Here is a 20,970-nt window from a genome sequence, read left to right on the forward strand (position 1 = left end):
ACCCTTTGGACATCCCTCTCGCAATCTGGGACTGCTGGCTCCTAACTGCTCGCCTGCCTGTCTGATCACACCTAAGAGCTTCTGTGTTGGCCCCCCTGCTGTGGTGGCTTCACCTGGAAGGACATCCAGAATGACACCCGGAAGGTTGTTTGGCTGTCCAGTCTAATTAGCATATTACACTTTTATTATTATAGATTATTTAATTCTCACAAAGGCCCAATTGTATTGATTTTTTTTTCTCATTTTAGAATGAGGATAGTACCTGTTAGAGCATGAATTACAGTGCAGCTGTGCTGAGTCCAAATCCTACATACTTCATTTTTTTTGTTCTATTGAGTGGGGACAGATGATCTGGAGCTGACATAGCAAGTGCAGGCGAAAGTCTAAAATACAGAGCAAGTCTATGATAATCATTCAGAAGGGTCTTTGTGACTCAGTTTCTAATCATTATAAATAAAAAAGAATTATAAACAAAATCCAGCATCCATTTTTGACAAAAATTTTTAGCCACCTTATCAGGTTGTCATGGGATATAAATGAGTTGATAAAACTAAAGTGCAAAATAAATGAGATATTACTGCTTTTTATATTGTATATTAGGATGTGTATTATTGTTTTTATTATTATAGTTAACTAGAGGCCCGTTGCACAAAATTTGTGCACCGGGGGGTGAGGTTCCTTCAGCCTGACCTGCACCCTCTCCAATCTGGGAGCCCTCACGGGATGTTCTACTGAAGGCCTAGGCCCACTCCCTGTGGTTCTCTGCTGTCTCTGGGGCCCACTTGGCCCCTCCCGGGTCACCGCAGCAATAGCCAAGCAGGCCCTGCTTTCAGCAGCCACCCTTGGGACTGGAGGACTCCAGCAGGGCTCAGAGGACTGGGCACTGCCATCTTGTGACTATGGGTGCCACCATCTTTGTGTTGGAGTGACGGCTAATTTGCATACCACTCTTTTATTAGATGGGATAATTATTGGATATTAGAATTCCTGGGAATTTAGTTTAGGAAAAAGAGAAAAAAATAGCAAAGTGACCAGATCCATTTGTTCCAAGTCAGCTGCAAATGATGTAAACAAACAAACAAACAAACAAAAAATAAACTAACCTAAAAGTTCTCTCAATGCTATCTAAAGCATACAATTAAACCAAGATTTAATAATTGAATTATTCTTTTATTATTATATACATTTTGAAATGTTTTATTAGTATATATTTATACTAACATCTGTATCTCAACTTTGCAAAATGCCCTAAGAACAAATAATAAGAGCATTAAATTTTATAGTTTTTCTTATTTTATAAGAATATCCTATGTTGTTATATTTCATGCAATTTTATTCTCATAATGTTTCATATACAAAGTATTTCTTATGTTTATTAGCTAAAAAGTATTTTCTAGAAACTTCTTATACACTGAAATTTAAGGTTTGTGACAATATAGCAAAAATTTAAGACAAGTTGTGACACTGGGCATAATATGGATTTAATTGCAGAACATTTGATTCCAGTGTTTCTTTTCAACAATCTGACAAACCATCCAAATTGCCATTAAGTACTCTGGCTGTTATCCAGAGCAATTTTGTAGACTGACATGTCGGCATGTCACTCATTGGCTTTTCTGTACTATTTTAACTGATATTGCATTAATTCGTAATTTTGAAAAAAAATAGAGAAAATGATAGTGTTTTCAAGTATAGAATCAAAAGCAGAAAATCAGTTTTCTAAGTATTTACATTCACAGAGGTTAGGAGGCTCTCAGGGACCTTGGCGGATGGTGGCTCTTACTTGATCCATGATTCCAGAATGATCATGGCAGGAAACATGAAGAATTGTGCCCAGGCTCTCAGAAATATGCATGGTTTGTTTACATTTCATTGGTGAAAATGGTCACAACTTAAAAGAAAGTGAGAAAGTGCAAGCCTCTCATGTTCCTGGCTGGAGAAGAGGTAGAATATTTGCTACTAGCTCTAATGACTACAATACCAGTTTTATAATCTTGCCCCCAAGCTAGAAAGTTGGCACTCTCACCTATTTGGAATCAAACACACGTTTCTTTGATGCTGCTGGCTTTACCACCGCAACAAACACTTGCTCCATTGAAAAAAAAATCTTAGAATATTATTCATTCATTTGTTATAGCTAAAATGTTTTAAACTGTTCTTTTGGAACTCTGGATTTAGCAATGAATTAAGAGTTAATCTGTGTCTTGTGAGCTTGGAAAGACACAGATTTAACAAATATTTAGAATGGAGATTTAAATATTATATGAGACCAGAAACTGGACTGTTGGCTAGCACTCTTCTGCTTTCAGTATCTTCATCCCAACAAAACTCTAGTCCCCCTTTACTAAGTTTAATTACTCCTAAGCAGCTCTAATAGGGAACACTATTTTAAAATTTTTATAATAAATCTATAGTCCTGGAGACTATAAATAAAAACCTGAGAGCTTTCTCTTACATAAATTAACATATTCATTTTTTTCTTACTTTCTAAATTTAGAGTAGGCAATATTTTTAGCAAAATCCTTCTAGATAAGAGATGTACTACTGGTTGAAACTATTTCTAATGATTTATGCTTTGTCTGTGGAGAACAAAATTAGATTTGGGGATTATCTAGTTTGTTTTATGTGAATATCCAATGGAGTTCTTTTGAGTCTTAGGTCCAAAATACGTTTTACCTGATTTTTCCAACTTTATTTTTTGTACTAAACAAATAAGGCAACCAAGAAATGTCTTTAATATGTGTTGAATTTCCATACAGTCTGTACTTCATTTAATTCACCAGTTCCTGCAGCCAAAGAACATATTTCCATAAAAAGAGATAAAGCAAGCACTCAAAAGCATTTCTTAGTCATTGCCTGGCTGATTTGCCTTCTCAGTTAATGTGCTATTTATAGAGAGCTGAAGTTATTCAGTGTTAGTGGTCTGCATTTTCAAATCAGCTTTCTTTTATGGGTTAGAAAGTATTTAGTCTTGTATCTTGTTTGTTCGCTCTCTCTCCCCATGCCATCCACATGTGGTATATGGTGTAATGTCCTAGGAATGCTAATGTTTCATTTTAAAAAGCAAAATAGGCTTTGCCCAACATTTTAAAAAGGCAAAAAGATAGGAGGCATTGCAGAGGCTTCACATTCTGATTAGGCAATAGTTAGCAAGTCCCAAAGTCTCCTGTGTTTATCATATCTAGGCTCTTCCACCCTGCTTCAGTGACTTCTCAGGTCACATTCAGTGCCTAACATGCCTCTGCACTTTTCCACATCTGCTTAGCCCTTGTCTTTATGATCAGAGGAAAAAATTTAAAAACATAAAATAAAAATCTTTGAAAAACAGATGGTCACAGGCACAAAAGACATTGAATAAAAATCTAAAAAATAGCACCTCTATCATTTTCATTTCATATAGTATGTTTATAAAACGGACCTTGATAACCTTCTCAGCAGCATCACCACTGAATGTTTCTGAGTAACTGTAGCAAAATGTCATATTTATGATATTTTAAATAATATTGAAATGATTATAGAGGTAAGGAATTAGGAAGAGTAGAGTACTGGTAGTGAACAAAACCTGAGAATGTAACACCATTAACATTGACCCTACTTTTTATTGAACTTTGAATATGAAGTTCTTAAGTCTCAATGTCATGGAAATGAGCACAAGAAGAGCTTGTGCTCAAAGGAATTAACCAGAAAAGAGAAAAGTTGAGCTCCCAAGGGGTTCTAGCCAATAGCTAATATAGGGGCCTTGGAGTGGGAATGAGGATGAGGTCAGTTGTCCTACAATTGTCATCCAGGGATAGTCACAGATGTTTTCCATGGTCATTGGATCATTCAGGGCCTGTAAAATAAAGCTTGCACAAATATTCTAGTTACCACTTAATTAACAAAATTAAAGCAGGATATACAGAAGCTAGAGAAAAGTCCTGACAAGTGGAATGAAGAAATAGTAATGGACATCACAGACTAATAAGCTGCTAGGTCCTCTCACCAGAGGCCCCACCTCCACACATGATCTAAAGGAAACAGTTTATGGCAAGAAACACCTGTCGTGGTCACAGAAGTAAAAAACAACAAGGACTGGCTAAAACTAGATCAATCAGAGATAAAGGAAAAAAGTTAACCAGAGAATGACTATAAAGGTGATTATACCATCATTATAATGAAAAGTAACACCACAAGTAGAAGTAGGATCAAAGGGGGATGAATGCCATGACACTACCTGCCCCCACAAACAGAAGGTGGAGTCAGAATTTGGCACCACAAAGTTCAGAAACAACACACACTTGAAAAAAACATAAAATCCCAAGAATTTACTGACCCGGCAGCCAACTCACTCATCAGTCGCCTGCATTCACTAGGACATGTACTTTCTCTTCTTTCACAGTAGCAGTCCTAGTGTCTTTGCCTCTACCTGAATACAATTTACTTTTGCTCTTCCTTGGACCATCACTTGGATTTGTTCTTGAATTCTTTACTGTGTGAGTCAAGAGCCTGGAGGTCCTGGCTGGAGCTGGGGCAGAGCCAGCCCCCAGCACAAAACTAGTCTGGTTATAAAACAACTATTTTGCAAAACATAATGTAAGAAAGAATGTTATCGTTATACATTATTTCCTTTAAGGATGCAGTTAGGTTAATTTCAACTACAGAATTTTATTGAAAGCAAGGAGTCATAGTTAGGCCTCTAAGATGAAGCTGCTTCAGTCAAGATGAAGTCCAGTGTTAGCCCTATACTGTCTCAGATTTACTCTATTTCTTTAGTTGCACATTCACTTTAAAAAATAATGAAAATATTCAATATTGCAATTCATTATATATATATCTTAATCTTCTCCTTTAACCTGTCACCAATAAGCTTTATCATATTGTAACCAAAAAATGCAGGTTCAGCTGTCTGCTGTAATGAAAGTCAAACTCATGAGGCAGGTGGTGGTGCAAAAAGAAAGAGTATTTATTCAGGTGTCAGGCAACCTGGGAAGATGTCTCAGAGACCACCACCACCCTTCCTGCTTAAGCCCACTGTTTTTATAAGGATAGGGAGATTGTGTTTTCTAACAACTGTCATCAGTTTGGCTTAAATAAACTCATAAAAGTTCTCTATAGGTTTGGACATTTCTTAAGTTTACAGTTGTTATTCCGTGATATTTAAAATAAACCTTCTATTTTGAGATACTTATGGATTCACATACAGTTGTAAGAAATAATGCATTGGTGATCAATTTATAACAAGTCAGTGAGTCAGGAAAGTATGAGAAATTCCACAGTAAAAATTGAAGATTATTTTAAAAACATCAATTTGAAGGCTCTGGAAATGGTCCTAAGGCCAAGCAAGCAAGTCAGATATCACCTGTAATTAAAATTTGATTAATCCAGGGATGCAGATATAAGAGTAGGTCATGCAACACTCTGTCCTCACAACCATCTTAAAAGTCGAGAGAGAGAGAGAGAGAGAGAGAGAGAGAGAGAGAGAGAGAGAGAGAGAGAGAGACAATGATGGCAGGGGAATAGGCAGATGTGTCCCGAGCCTTGTCCCAGAACAAATAGAAGGAGCAACTAAATTGAATAACATCCACCCCGAATTGGTGAAGTAGACACAGCTGGTAAGACAATTCGAATCCAGGAAGGGCAGAGGACACCTGGAGAATGATAAAATCAGAGATCTGGGCTGGAGAGAATTACGAGACCTCCAAGCCCAGAGTTTCAGAAGGAAGCTTCAAGCACCAAGGGACAGGCATAACATCTGACTATGGAAAGGCAGTCCACAGGGCTGCTGGCAGTGGGGATTCTAGATCTAAGCCCAGAGCCATGAAAGGCTGAGCCCAGAGTGGGAAGCCTGAACAATTGCCAAAACTGCACTGTGTAGGGAGTTGGGGGGGGGGGGGGGAGAGGGGAGGAGAAACTCCCAGTGGCACAGCTCTTTACCCTCTGGTCTTTGCTTTTATTCGCTAAACCCAGTTCATAGGACCTTTCAAATACAAACACTCACCCATGGCTGAGGTTCAGGTAGAGGTGCAGACTTGTGGAGTCCAGGGAGAGGCTGGGGAGAGGAGCATCTCAGGGAGAGGTGGTCGGGGGTCTGGCACTAAGACATACCTGACAAGCTGCAGCTAGGCAACGATTTTCCCCTGAAGAGATAGCCCCTCCCTGCAGTCTCCATGCAGCCAATACAGCCATACCCAGACTACACCCTGATTGGTACAAAGGATACAAAAAGATATCTGAATAGTCCCTGATAGCCCTCAGGGACTGGGCTGAAGAGAGGCTCTTCAGCCCCAGCAGCCTCCACAACTATAGCCCTGTCAGAAACAGGCACTTAAGAGGTTAAGATTGAAAGTGGGCAGATAGGCTAAGTGGGAAAATTGATCCTGCCTGCTAGCAGTAAAGGCTGTGGAGATAGACACAAACAGAGGAGTGATGGACCACCTGGAACTTCAACAATCTAACAGGAAACTGAGAAGTGGCAGACAGTACAGAAGAATGTGATCTTAAACAACCCCTCCCCCACCCTAGGGCATTAAACTTGGTGGACACTTCACTTTTTCATTTATATTTTTATTTTATTACTAGAGGCCGGGTGCACAAAAATTTGTGCACTCGGGGGAGGAGGGGAGGTCCATCAGCCTGGCCTGTGCCCTCTCTCAGTCTGGGACCCCTCAGGAGATAACGACCTGCTGGCTTAGGCCTGCTCCCGGGTGGCAGAGGGCAGGCCCAATCCCTAGGTGCAGCCCCTAGTCAGGCTCAGAGCAGGGCTGATTGGGAGGTTTTGATGCCACCCTCAGTCGCGCTCAGGGTAGGGCCGATTGGGGGGTTGGGGCACCGCCCCTGTCACACTCAAGGCAGGGTTGATGGGGAGGTTGTGGCGCAACCCCCTGTCATGCACAGAGCAGGGCCAATCAGGGGGTTGGGGCGCTGCCCCCTGTCACGCACAGAGCAGGGCGGATCAGGGGGTTGAGCTCCCCCTGTCACTCACAGAGTAGGGCCAATAGGGGAGTTGGGGCACTGCCCCCTGTCACACACAGAGCAGGGTCGATCAGGAGGTTGGGGCACCACCCACTATCACCCACAGAGCAGGGTCGATCAGGAGGTTGGGGCACCACCACTCTCACACTCAGGGCAGGGCCGATAGGGAGGTTATGTCTCTACCCCGTCACACAGAGAACAGGGCAGGTGGGTGGAGGGGATGGGGTGCTGCACCTTGTCACACACAGAGCAGGGCAGATCAGGGGGTTGGGGCAACACACCCTGTCACACACAGAGCCACAGGGTGATCAGGGGGTTGGGGCACTCCCCCCTATCAGGCACAGAGCAGGGCTGATCAGGGTGTTGGGGCGCCTTCCCCTGTCATGAACAGAGCAGGGTGGATAGGGAGGTTGTGGCCCCGCTCCCTGTCACACACAGAGCCACAGGGTAATCAGGGGGTTTGGGTGCTACCCCCTGTCATGCTGATCCCAGTGCCAGGAGGCCTCTCGCTCAGCTGATCCTGGTGCTGGGAGGCCTCGCAGCCCCTCTGATCCTGGTGCTGGGAGGCATATTACCCTTTTACTATATAGGATAGAGGCCTGGTGCATGGGTGGGGGCCAGCTGGTTTGCCCTGAAGGGTGTCCTGGATCAGGGTGGGGGTCCCCACTGGGGTGCCTGGCCAGCCTGGGCAAGGGGATGATGGCTGTTTGCAACTGGTCACACACCCTTCAGGGTGGGGGTCCCCACTGGAGTACCTGGCCAGTCTGGGTGAGGGGCTGAGGGCTGTTTTCAGGCTGGCGGGTGACTGAAGCTCCCAACTGCTCCTTTTTTTCTTTTTTTTCTTTTATTCTGGGCCAGCTTTAGCTCTGAGGCTTGGCTCCAGCTCTGAGGCCTCGGCTGCTGAAAGCAGGTATCTGGTTTGTTTGGGTTCTATAATCGAAACACTGTTTCAACTCCAGCTCTGAGATCCCGGCTGGCTGAAAGCAGGTTTCTGGGGTTTTATTTAGCTTCTATATTTCTAACAATGTGTCGAACTGCAAGCTCAGAGGCCGACAAGGCAGGCAGGGAACGTTGGTTTCCTCCGTCACTGAAGCAAGCAAGCCTTAGCTTCAAGCTGCCTGGCTGCCGGCTGCCATCTTGCCTGGCAGTTAATTTGCATATCGCCCTGATTAGCCCATGGGAAGGGTAGCGGACGTATGGCTAATTACCATGTTTCTCTTTAATTAGATAGGATTATTTTGGTATCTCTCTTTTTTATTCTTTTTCTTAATTTTTTTTGTTTGTTTATTTTACTTTGAATTAATTTTTCATTATTCTATTTTTTATATTTATTTTTTTACTTTATCCTATTTTTTAAAAAATTAATTCTTTAAATTATTTTCTTGTTTCTCTTTATCGTTCTTCTTATCCACTCATCCTCTGTCTACTTCCTCTCTACTGAACTGAGGTCCTCCCCATATTCATCCCATTCCTTAACCTTACTTTCTGTATATAAGCTCGGCCTCTACAGATTCTGCTCTCACCCTCTTTTCCGGGTGTTTAGTGTTTGCATTTTTTGGTTTATCTGTTTGTTCTGTGGTGTTTTCTCCCCACATATATATTTTAATTTCCTCTTTCATTTTTATCTTCTTTTTCCATGTTTCTCTTCTTGACATCATCTGTGCTCTCTTTTCTCTCCCCTAATTCTCTTTTCTCTGGTGGTCACTTATATTGGAGTTATTGGTGTCATGAGTACATTCGTGTTTTGTTCTTTTTGTGTTGTGTCTTGTTGAGTTGCATTTTGTCCTGTTTGGTCAATGTAATAAAGAGTGAACCACAAATCCAGACACCCAGAGAGGAGACTTCATCCACAAATGAGTCAATAACACTCCAGACCCTACTACAGAGGTAGGAAGATGACAGCAGTGAGGGAGAGAGCATGTGTCAGTGAGTGAGGGAGGGAGCAAAAGGGGAGTGTGTGGACTTGTGGGGTGTGTGTGTGTGTTTATGTGAGTGAAGGACAGTATGATCTTGCAGGACCTTTGGGGGCAGGCAGGCCAGGCTTGTTTAGCTGGGAAGCCTCTGCTATCATAGCAAACAGTCCTAGGGTGTCTGGCTCTACTTCAGAGGCCCCGCCTCCTTAAAGGCGAGATCCTTCAGTAAGAGCAAAAATGGAGAGACAAAAAACCCCCCAAAGGAATGAAAAGGAAGAATTGTCAGAAAAGGAGCTAAGTGAAAAGGAGGCATGCAATATGTTAGAAAAAGAATTCAGAATAAGGGTCCTCCAAAAATACCTATCTACATTAATAAAAGAGAAACATGGTAATTAACCATAACTTTGCTACCCTTCCCATTGGCTAATCAGGGTGATATGAAAATTAACTGCCAGCCAAGATGGCAGTTAACCGCCAACAAAGATGGTGGTTAATTTACATACGTAGGTGCAATGCTGGGAGGTGAAAAGGGAAGGAGGGAAGAAGCCGCCTGCTGCTGACTGCAATCAGAAACCCAGGTGGCAGCCAAGAGCCAGAGAACTGAGCTGCCTTTGCTTGGAGAAGCCAGGCTGCCTTTGCGGGCTTCTGTGATAGGAGAACCTGGCCACCTTTGCCGGCCCTGGGCCAGTAATTGGAGAAGCTGGGTGGGGCAGGGAAGAAGTGGATGTCTGCCTCTTCCCTGCCCTGCCTGGCTTCTCAGATCACTGATCACCAGTGATGGGAGAACACCCAGAGGCAGGGCCAGAGGCCGGGTTGCATAGCTGCCTGGGGACACCATCCGGACCCCAGGGGTGACGCAGCCAGGCCCCAGCAGGAGACCCAGAAGGCAACCCAGGCACCGGGGCTGTGTTGCCTCTGGGGCACCCGATCCGCTGCCCAGGCTGAGGAGACCCAGAAGGAGACCCATGCACTGGGGCATGCGATCCCTGAGATACAGCCAGGCCCCAGCAGGAAACCCAGAAGGAGTCCCAGGCACCGGGGCTGCATTGCTGTTGGGGCACGCGATCCGGTCTCCAGGGGCGCCACAGCCAGGCCCCAGTAGGAGACCCAGGCACCGGGTCTGTGTTGCCGCTGGGGCATGCAATCTGGTGCCTGGGCTGAGGAGACCCAGGCGCCGGGACTGCATTGCCTCTGGGGCATGCGATCTGGGCGATGCAGCCAGGCCCCAGCAGGAGACTCAGAAGGTGACCCAGGCACAGGGCTGAGTCGCAGCTGGGGCAAGAGATCCGGTCCCCGGGGGTGATGCAGCCAGGCCCCAGAAGGAGACCCAGAAGGAGACCCAGGCACCGGGTCTGCGTTGCCACTGGGGCATGCAATCTGGTGCCCAAGCTGAGGAGACCCCAGGAGCGCCACAGCCAGGCCCCAGCAGGAGACCTAGCAGGAGACCCAGGTGCCAGGGCTGCATCGCTGCTGGGGCACGTGATCCGGTGCCTGGGCTAAGACCCAGAAGGAGACCCAGGGGCCTCCCAAGAGGAGAGTCTCCATGGTCAGATGGCGCAGTGTCGGGACAGGAATAAAGACCCTAGGTGACTCAGATGCCTGGCCACAGGGTCAGACCAGCCAGCAGGGCCTTTCAGTTGGGACTGGGTTGGGGGTGGGGTGAGGGAGGCAAGCCAGAAATAGAGAACTACAACTCCCAGGAGGCTTAGCGGCCAGGGCCTGGGTGCCTGGCTGTGAAATCTGATGGGCATGTAGTTTTGCAAGCCACTTTAAACTAGAGGCTTTCAAGGTTGGAAGTTCTGCGCCGGGAGCCAGGGAGAAATGGAGCTGGAGCAGAGAGAGGGGTCCATGGCAGCATGGGCTTTAAGGAATTCTCAGCTGCCAGGGCCAGCCTGACAGGGTTGAGCCGGGCTGAGGCAGGGAGGTGGGAATTGAGAAAAGAAAGACAGGAAAGCGGGGTCGGGAAGACCCCAGTTCTCTTGATGAACTGAAGCGAATTTATTAGCTATAAAATCCTATTTATACACAACACACTGAATCGGAGGTCTGTCAAGAGGAATGTATTCTTTGTTCCTCTTAATCTCTAAGGGAGAGATACAGCATAAGGACAAGTTCTCAGTACAGCATATCTCAGTAAATAGTTATAGACTTCTTGGCAAGCTATGGAAGGCTGTTCTCATTCTACAAATGTTACTCCCATTCTACTGATAATCGCCATCCAAACAAGTCTGGGAAAACTGTGTGGGCAAGGGTCCCAGCCTTGCTAGCCCCTTCAGGTGCAAGGACCTTGCCAGCTTACATCTGGCCCCCAACAGATTCCCCTTCTTTGTTTTTTAGGCGAAGTTCATGTTTCAGTGTCCGACAGTTTCTTATGTGTACATGTCAGCAGTAATATTTCAGTTCTGGATGGTGGACAAATGGTGGCAATGCAGCTCCGACCCACTCTGGTTTGGTCCTGGGCAACCTGCAGTGATGCACAGCTGCTGACTGCTAGCATGAAAAAGCATTGTCACCATCTTTATTTCTGGACTGCTTCTCTTCTTGTTGTCTCATGGGGTCACTGCTATTCTGTGGCTGGAGCAGTCCTGATAATTCCTCTCTGTTGCAGGAATCCACATGGTCTTGGAGTTGTTTCTGAAAATATACAAATGTATTCTCGACCAAAGGTTAATAAAGGAATCATATCTATAATTTAGACTTGGGATTCTTTTAATTTTTGTCCAAACGATTTTCCTTTGGCTTATTTTGACACCACATATGTTTTTCATGGGTGTCTTGCTGTTAGCATTATAAATGAAAAAATTAATTTTCAAGTAAAAATATTAAAGCAATTAAGGCATTTACTTAACAGGTTTTCATTTACTTAACAGGTTATTATTCCACTATCCCCCCTTTTTTATTTTTTAATATTAGGAGGTTTTTAGAAATTTTTTAGTGTAGTCTTGATAACTTTAATTTTATTTTTTGTACAAAAATATGACTGCTTTAGGTTATTGTATGTTAAGCAATTTATGAAATGAAAATTTTGGTTAATACTTTTTGAATAATTACTTATATTAATTAGTAAAATTTAATTAATCTGAGAACTTGACTACTATTTTACTGTTAAATTTAATAATCTAATAATAATCTTAGTTTACACTGTAAATATTAATGGAAAGGATTATTTTGCATCCTTGAGAAGGCCCTGAGCATTCCTGATGTTAAGCTGGATTTAGATATAGGGTAGTTGCTGTTAGCCAAGTCTCTGTCATCTGGGTACGGATTTCGGCTGGGCTAAGCCTCTTTCTGTTATCTGGGTCCTGATCTGAGCTGGGCATGGGAAGCGCAGCAGCCATGGGGGCAGGAGACCTCCCTCAGAAGGGGCGAGTGTTCAAGCCCCTGCATAGTTGGGGGGGGGTGAGGATCTCTGCCCCACCTCTGTTGACCCCCAAGTTCTCCCCTGAGGCCCCCTGCGACTGTGCCTGTCTTAGGTTGCCCCTCCCAGAGGGGTCTTACCCGTCGTTGACTAACCAGCCATCCTCCGGGGCCAAGCAGGGTGATGTGAGGTTTAGTTTTGTCTCCTTGGTAGCATATGCCCCTGTGGCCTCCATGCCCAGTAACTGCCTTTGGATCCCCTCGCCTGCTGGCGGGGCCCCGGCATTGATCATGGGGAATCCAGATTTCTTCTCCAGAGAGGGCCCAGCTTACGCCATTGGGCAAGAGACAGATCCATGGTACCAGCCACCATGAGGCTTCAACCTCAGTATGAACAGAGAGCTTAGGTAACAGCTGTGGGCAATTGGAAGAGAGACCCCCTTTGGTAAAAAGGGTCAAGAGAGGTCAATATGGAATGCTTAAGTGCCTTCCCAGGGGGCCTTCCACACAGTGGAAGGGATAAAATCCTTTTATGTTCTTATTAAATTCCTGCCAAACAATTAGTTTGTAAGCTTGTTTGGAATAAATGTTAATATGCTGTTGTAAAATATTAAAAATTATTAATGAGCTTTTGTTATATTAAATTATATCTTATAATTCTACTGCTGTATTTTAAGAAATATAAAATAAGATAACTTGTTTTGCCCTTTCTTAGAGGCAAAAACTTAAAATATATATTTATTAATATTTATCTGATAAAGCTTTCTATGTGATTTCAAGTATATTAAATTAGCTTTATTAAAAAATCCTTCAAGAAAAGAAAATAAACTTTTGAAAACATTTCAGGGCCCATGAAATGTCCTAAAGTCATTCCTTGATTATAGTTTTGAAATCTAACTTAGAAAACTATTAAATATATATGTGTATATATAATTTAAAGATTATATACCTTTTATAATTATTAAGAGATAACAATTAAATTAAAACTGATCTTTGTATTTAAAAATTTCGGTTGGGATAATAGAATTTATCCTCTTTTTTCAATTAGATAAATGTTGAAATTTTATTATAATTATATGATTTCTCCCAATTTATGTAACCAGAACTTTAAACTCTTAGCTGGCAAGTTCAATATTTAGTATTTCTTAATCAGTAACATTTTTAAGAATAAACTTCAAAAATACATGACATAATCAATAGATTTAATTCTGTCCTCTAGATTTTTCATGAGGGACATTTAGATTAATATTTTAGCATTTTGTTATTTCAGAATATCTAATTTAATTTAGTAAACTCCTAAGCCTTGGGGTGCCATTCACTGAAAACAGGTAACCATTAAAATGCAAATTAGTTACATTCTTTCTACCAAGGATGGGAAACTGGGAAGCAAGCCTCTCTTTAAAAGTTATCACTGGCAGGAAATTTTTGGCCTACCTGCTCTGTTGGGGGAAGGGAGGCTAGCCCTTCCTCTATTAGAAATTGCTTTAGGAAGCCAGCCTTAATTAAAGGGCGTAGCCGTCTTTTACCTGGGCTACTTAGATTTTTATAATTAATATATATCAATAATTCTTGAGATTTAAATCCAATTTATTGTTTTAAGGCATATTCTTTAGTAAATTTTTGTAACAGAGACAATTTTACTGAATTTCCTTTTCAGCCTTGAAATTAACTTTTTAATATTCTTTATTAGTATTTAAAAATTGTTCTTTATTATGGAAATGCCAATCCTGCTGCTAGAATCTAGCCAGCATCTTTTTTCCTTTAGGTCAAATTTTGCTATTTTTATTAGGAAATAATCAGTCTTGGGTTTTATTTTGTATATTTGTAAAAAGATTTTAGCTTAAAACTCTATCTAAATGTCCAAAATTGGACGTTGCGCGCCTTAGCTCCATGCCAGTTTTCTCTTTACACGTGTACAGAAATCCCAGGCGTATTTTTAAATTTCAGATCTGGTGGCATTTGCTGTAGCTGTATCAGAGATGCAAGGAAATCATCATTTCTTCTCTATGTGGGAGGTTTAAAATCTAATGATATTTTGTTTATTTCAGCAGGCAAGGGCAGCACCCAGGGCAGACAGAATGTCTTATTCCTATGGATCCAAGGTCCAGCCCGGCACTCCCGGGGGTTGCTCAGAATAGTTCTTGTATCTATTTTGCTCTCTGGGGCGGGCTGAGTGCTGTGCAGCCTGCTGGCCTTGAGAAGGCATAAGGACAGGAGGGTAAATAGACAATGCCCCTGTTATTTGCTGTGGGTGGGCTGGCCCCTTTTGGTAGTTTCTCCACTGGTGTTGAGGCAAAGAATTTCCCTGGATATCTGTCTTAGATTTACACTCATTAGCCCAATGTTTTCCTTTTTTACATTTAGGGCATAGTCCAGGTTGTTTGGGACCTCTGCCATTTCCTTTATTAATCCCTTTATTAGAAGGACACTGTTTTGCCATGTGTCCTGTTCCTCCACAAGTGTAACACTTGTGTGTTTGACTTTTCCCTGTGCTAAATTGTTGCTGAAGAATTCCTTCAATGGTGGTTCCCTTTAATGCAGCTGCAATGGCAACTCCTTGTATATATGAGGGACCAATATCTGCGCAAATGCGGATATAATCTGAGCGAGTCCCCTGTCTTTGATAGGGCCGCAGTGCAGCTTGGCAGGCAGTGTTGGCGTTTTCATATGCCACTGTTTAACTATCAACATGCCAGCCTCTCCATCCACCACTACTCGGCCAACAGCCTGTAATAGCCGAGAGACAAAATCCTGATACTTTTCATCTGGCCCTTGAATAATTTTTGAGAGCTCCTCTGTTTTCTGACCAGAGGTGGGTAACTTTTTCCAGGCTCTAATCCCAGCTCCATTAATCTGTCCATAAGCTTCCTGGGGGTATTGAATTTGATTATGGGTATCAGCATAGACTCCTTCACCTACCAGCATTTCATAAGAAATATTAATCTGGGCAGCTCGATTACGAGAAGCTTGTTCCTTAGCCTTTTCATCATATTCTGATTTCCACAAGAGATAATCCCCTCCTGATAAACAAGCCTTGGCAATAGCTCTCCAATCATTAGGGGGGAGAGCCTCTGAGGCCATAGTTTCCAAGACAGTTAAAGTATAAGGGGAAGTGGGCCCATACTGAGCACAGGCTATTTTTAACTCTTTTAAGGTTTTAAAAGGAAGCAGGTCATAAGCACGCTCACGCTGTCCCGTGTGAGGGTTCACCTGTTCCATAACAGGGAAGGCATGAATGCCCAATTCCTCACCACACTTTCGTGCCTCCTGAAAGGCCATCTGAAGAGGGGAAAGTGCCCATCCTGAGTCCTCCCCAAAATGGGTGTCACCAAAAACCAGCCAGCCTTCCGCCGTGGCTCCTCTTCAGAAAACATCTGTGGAACCTTATGCAGAGACAAATTTGGACTCCCTGGTAAAGGAAGATGACAAGACTAAATATGAAGGCAAGGTAAAGACAACACAATGAAAGAGAATTACAGGCCAATATCCCTCATGAACATAGATGCCAAAATCCTCAACAAAATCTTAGCAAATCGGATCCAGCAGTACATCAGAAAGATCTTACACCATGACCAAGTAGGATTTATCCCAGGGATGCAAGGATGGTACAATATCCGCAAATCAATAAACGTGATACATCACATAAACAAATTGAAAGAAAAAAACCACATGGTCATATCAATTGATGCAGAAAAAGCATTTGACAAAATTCAACACCCATTTTTGATAAAAGCTCTCAGCAAGGTGGGAGTAGAAGGATCATACCTCAACATAATAAAAGCCATATATGACAGGCCCACAGCCAACATCATACTCAATGGACAAAAACTAACACCATTCCCCTAAGAACAGGAACAAGACAGGGATGCCCACTCTCACCACTCCTGTTCAACATAGTACTGGAAGTGTTAGCCATTGCAATTCGGCAAGAAGAAGAAATAAAAGGCATCCAAATTGGAAAAGAGGAAGTAAAACTGTCCTTATTTGCAGACGACATGATATTATACATACAAAACCCTAGAGACTCCATCAAAAAGCTACTGGACTTAATACATGAATTTGGCAATGTAGCAGGATACAAAATTAACCCCAAGAAATCCGAGGCATTTCTATACACCAATAGTGAACTTTCAGAAAGAGAGATTATAAAAACAATCCCGTTTACCATCGCACCAAAAAAATTAAGCTACCTAGGAATAAACTTAACTAAAGAGGTAAAAGACCTCTACTCAGAAAACTACAGGACGTTGAAAAAAGATATAGAGGAAGACATAAACAGATGGAAGAACATACCGTGTTCATGGATTGGTAGAATCAACATCATTAAAATGTCCATACTACCCAAAGCAATCTATAAATTCAACGCACTTCCCATTAAAATACCAACGGCATACTTCAGAGATCTAGAACGAACTCTCCAAAAATTCATCTGGAATAAAAAAAGACCCCGAATAGCTGCAGCAATCCTGAAAAAGACCAAAGTAGGTGGGATCTCAATACCAGATATCAAGATGTATTACAAAGCCACTGTTCTCAAAACTGCCTGGTACTGGCACAAGAATAGGCATATAGATCAATGGAATAGAATAGAGAACCCAGAAATCGGCCCGAACCAATATGCTCAATTAATATTTGACAAAGGAGGCAAGAACATACAATGGAGCCAAGATAGTCTCTTCAATAAATGGTGTTGGGAAAATTGGACAGATATATGCAAGAAAATGAAACTAGACCACCAACTTATACCATACACAAAAATAAACTCAAAATGGATAAAGGACTTAAATGTACGACAGGAAACCATCAAAATTCTAGAAGAATCCAAAGGCAACAAAATCTCAGACATATGCCGAAGCAATTTCTTCACTGATACAGCTCCTAGGGCACTTGAAACGAAAGAGAAAATGAACAAATGGGACTACATCAAAATAAAAAGCTTCTGCACAGCAAAAGAAACCATCAACAAAACAACGAGAAAACCCACTCTGTGGGAAAACATATTTGCCAATGTCATATCTGATAAGGGCCTAATCTCCAAAATTTATAGGGAACTCATACAACTTAACAAAAGGAAGATAAAGAATCCAATCAAAAAATGGGCAAAGGACCTAAATAGACACCTTTCAAAAGAGGACATTCAGAAAGCCAAGAGACATATGAAAACATGCTCAAAGTCACTAATCATCCGAGAGATGCAAATCAAAACAACAATGAGGTACCATCTCACACCTGTCAGACTGGCTATCATCAACAAATCAACAAACGACAAGTGCTGGAGAGGATGTGGAGAAAAAGGAACACTTGTGCACTGCTGGTGGGAATGCAGACTGGTGCAGCCACTATGGAAGACAGTATGGAGTTTCCTTAAAAAACTGAAAATGGAACTCCCATTTGACCCTGGGATCCCACTTCTAGGAATATATCCCAAGAAACCAGAAACACCAATCAGAAAGGATATATGCACCCCTATGTTCATAGGAGCACAATTCACCATAGCTAAGATCTGGAAACAGCCTAAGTGCCCATCAGTAGATGAATGGATCAGAAAACTGTGGTACATCTACACGATGGAATACTATGCTGCTCTAAAAAGGAAGGAACTCTTACCATTTGCAACGTCATGGATGGAACTGGAGAGCATTATGCTAAGTGAAACAAGCCAGTCAATGAAGGAAAAATACCACATGATCTCACTCATTCATGGATAATAGAGACCATTATAAACTTTTGAACAATAATAGATACAGAGGCAGAGCTGCCTCAAACAGATTGTCAAACTGCAGCAGGAAGGCTGGGGAGGGTTGCGGGGCAGGAGGTAGGGGGGTAAGAGATCAACTAAAGGACTTGTATGCATGCATAGAAGCATAACCAGTGGAAATAAGACATTGGGGGATAGGGGAGGCTAGGGGACTGTCTAGGGCGGGGGGATAAAATGGACACATATGTAATACCCTTTGTAATACTTTAAGCAACAACAACAAAAAAAAGGAAATGAAGAGGGGAAAGTGGAACTGGTGCTGCACAAGGAACGGCCCCCGCGGCTTCTCTTTTTCTTGCCAAGAAGCTTTAATGTTTCTAAAAAGGATTCCAACACATCCTCTATATCACTGCCCTCTTCAGTTCCAGCAGAAAAATATTCTTCCTCCTCTTCTGCCTGAACAACACCTGTATTATCATCATGACAAAGAGCAGCAGCTTCCTCAAAATCCTCCTCATCTTGAGGAGTTAAATTGTCTTTAAAAGTTACATTATTTCTTTTTAATATACTGTCTTTTTTAGACCCCTGTTTTGTGCTATCACACTGCTTCTCCTTTTGTTCTGGCTTAAGAGACGGTTGATTATGGTCATGCCTGGGATCTAAATAATCCCGTATTAAATTGGATAAGGAAATGCAGACCTCCTGAATGAATTTTAAAAATTTTTCTACTTGCTTGTCATTAACCTTAGTTCCTCTACTATTGAACATAAACTTTAACATTTGCCCATAAAGGGCATTTTCTCTAGATTCTAATTGCCCCATGCTTTACTCCCGATTATGAAAAAATTGCTCCTCCGTTACCTTAACGAGTGCACTCTTTATCAGGAGGAGATCCTCACGTCGTCTCTCCAAGCCCGACGGAATTCCTCACCGTCTTTTTCCCAGTTCCTCAGTCCCTTAGCTCGGGCGCCAGATCTGCCAGGGCCAGCCTGACAGGGTTGAGCCGGGCTGAGGCAGGGAGGTGGGAATTGAGAAAAGAAAGACAGGAAAGCGGGGTCGGGAGGACCCCAGTTCTCTTGATGAACTGAAGCGAATTTATTAGCTATAAAATCCTATTTATACACAACACACTGAATCGGAGGTCTGTCAAGAGGAATGTATTCTTTGTTCCTCTTAATCTCTAAGGGAGAGATACAGCATAAGGACAAGTTCTCAGTACAGCATATCTCAGTAAATAGTTATAGACTTCTTGGCAAGCTATGGAAGGCTGTTCTCATTCTACAAATGTTACTCCCATTCTACTGATAATCGCCATCCAAACAAGTCTGGGAAAACTGTGTGGGCAAGGGTCCCAGCCTTGCTAGCCCCTTCAGGTGCAAGGACCTTGCCAGCTTACATCTGGCCCCCAACACTCAGCACCTCCTGGCTGGGAGCTGGTGCTGCAGGTGGTCACTTCCTGGAGATAGAGCTTGAGACCAAAGTGGAGTTCATGTCTGGGGGTCTGGGCAGCTCCAGCCTCCAGGAGCGAGATGAAGAGGAGGACGCAGCCTGAGGCCGGCAGCAGTGGCGCCAACAGGAACTCAATCACAGGAAGTACCAGGCGCTGGATTGGCACTGCAGGGAGATCGAGCAGGCGAAGGAGCGGGTCCTGAACAGGCTCCATCAGATATAGAGGATAACATGGAGACTCCAGCAGGAGCGGAGGTTCCTCATGAAGGTGCTGGACTCCTACGGCAACAACTACCGGGCCAGCCAGCTCACCATCTTACTGGAGGATGAGGGCAGCCAGAGCACAGACACCCCCACCCCAGGAAACTCTCAGAACAAGCCTCCAGAGAAAGAGGGGCTGTCCCCACCCAGGAGGACGCCAGCGCCCACAGAAGCCAGCAGCCTGGCCCCTGGTGAAGGGCCCAGTGGTTGGAAGAGGTGGTGAGTGCCACCGGAAGGGGGCCAGGTGGGAGTCCCGCTGACTCCGGAGCTGGCCCCCATACAGATAAAGGTGGAGGAAGACTTTGGCTTCAAAGTGGTCAAGGCTCTGGACTCAAGTTGGGTTTCTCGGGGGCCAGACAAGTAGTTGCCCTAACCACCCTAGCCAGTTCCCCCTTTGACTGACCCCCCCAATAAAAAGACCCCATGCTCTCCTCAGCAAAAAAAAAGCTTATAGAGGCACGCTTATAGGATCAAATAGTATAAATATAGATGTAACAGGACAATAAAAAGAGAACCTGGCTATGATGATCACCTGAACGCTGCCTCTGTGTCATTCCTTCTTCGCTGACTCTGTCCACACCTTTGGGAACCCCTGGACCTGCTGAGGCAGGACCCCAACATTCCTCTTCTTATAAGGACTTCAGTGAGGTGGGCTAAGGGTCCCACTGGAACTGCCTCAATTTAATGTAATCCCCTCTTTAAAGATCTTATCTCTATATACATTCTGAGGTACATTCTGAGGTTCTGGGGATTAGGATTTTAACATACATTTTGTTGATTACCCAAATCAGCCCTTAAAAGCCAACATATTTCAGAAAGTAGATTCCTACAAGGTTATTTACCAAACATTCAGAAGTATTTTTAAAAGAGCTAAGCTCCTCACCTACTGTAGGGGCCCCTCCTGGTGAAGAGTGAAGGCCTGGGTTCCAGGTGCCGGAGGCAAATTGGTGCCAGGAGCCAGGGGAAGGGGCCCCCAAGAGGCCCCAGATTGAAAGAGGGCACAGGCCGGGCTGAGGGACCAACCCGAGTGCACAAATTTTTGTGCATCGGACCTCTAGTCCTATCTAATAAAAGAGAAACATGGTAATTAGCCGTACCTCCGCTACCCTTCCCATGGGCTAATCAGGGAGATATGCAAATTAACTGCCAGCCAAGATGGCGGCCGGCAGCCAGGCAGCTTGAAGCTAACATGAGGCTTGCTTGCTTCAGTGACGGAGGAATCCAACGTTCCCTGCCTGCCTTGTCGGCCTCTGAGCTTGCAGTTTGAAACATTGTTCCAAATATAGAAGCTAAACAAAACACCAGAAACATACTTTCAGCCAGCTGGGATCTCAGAGCTGG

General features: G+C 43.4%; 1 pseudogene; it reads left to right on the forward strand.

Annotated features, from left to right (window-relative positions):
- The first annotated feature begins 15,539 nt into the window (after positions 1-15,539).
- On the forward strand, positions 15,540-20,002 carry LOC118650522 (annotated as a pseudogene).
- Positions 20,003-20,970: the final 968 nt, after the last annotated feature.

This window comes from Myotis myotis, unplaced genomic scaffold (genome assembly GCF_014108235.1).
Source record: "Myotis myotis isolate mMyoMyo1 unplaced genomic scaffold, mMyoMyo1.p scaffold_m19_p_3, whole genome shotgun sequence".
Lineage (NCBI taxonomy): Eukaryota > Metazoa > Chordata > Mammalia > Chiroptera > Vespertilionidae > Myotis > Myotis myotis.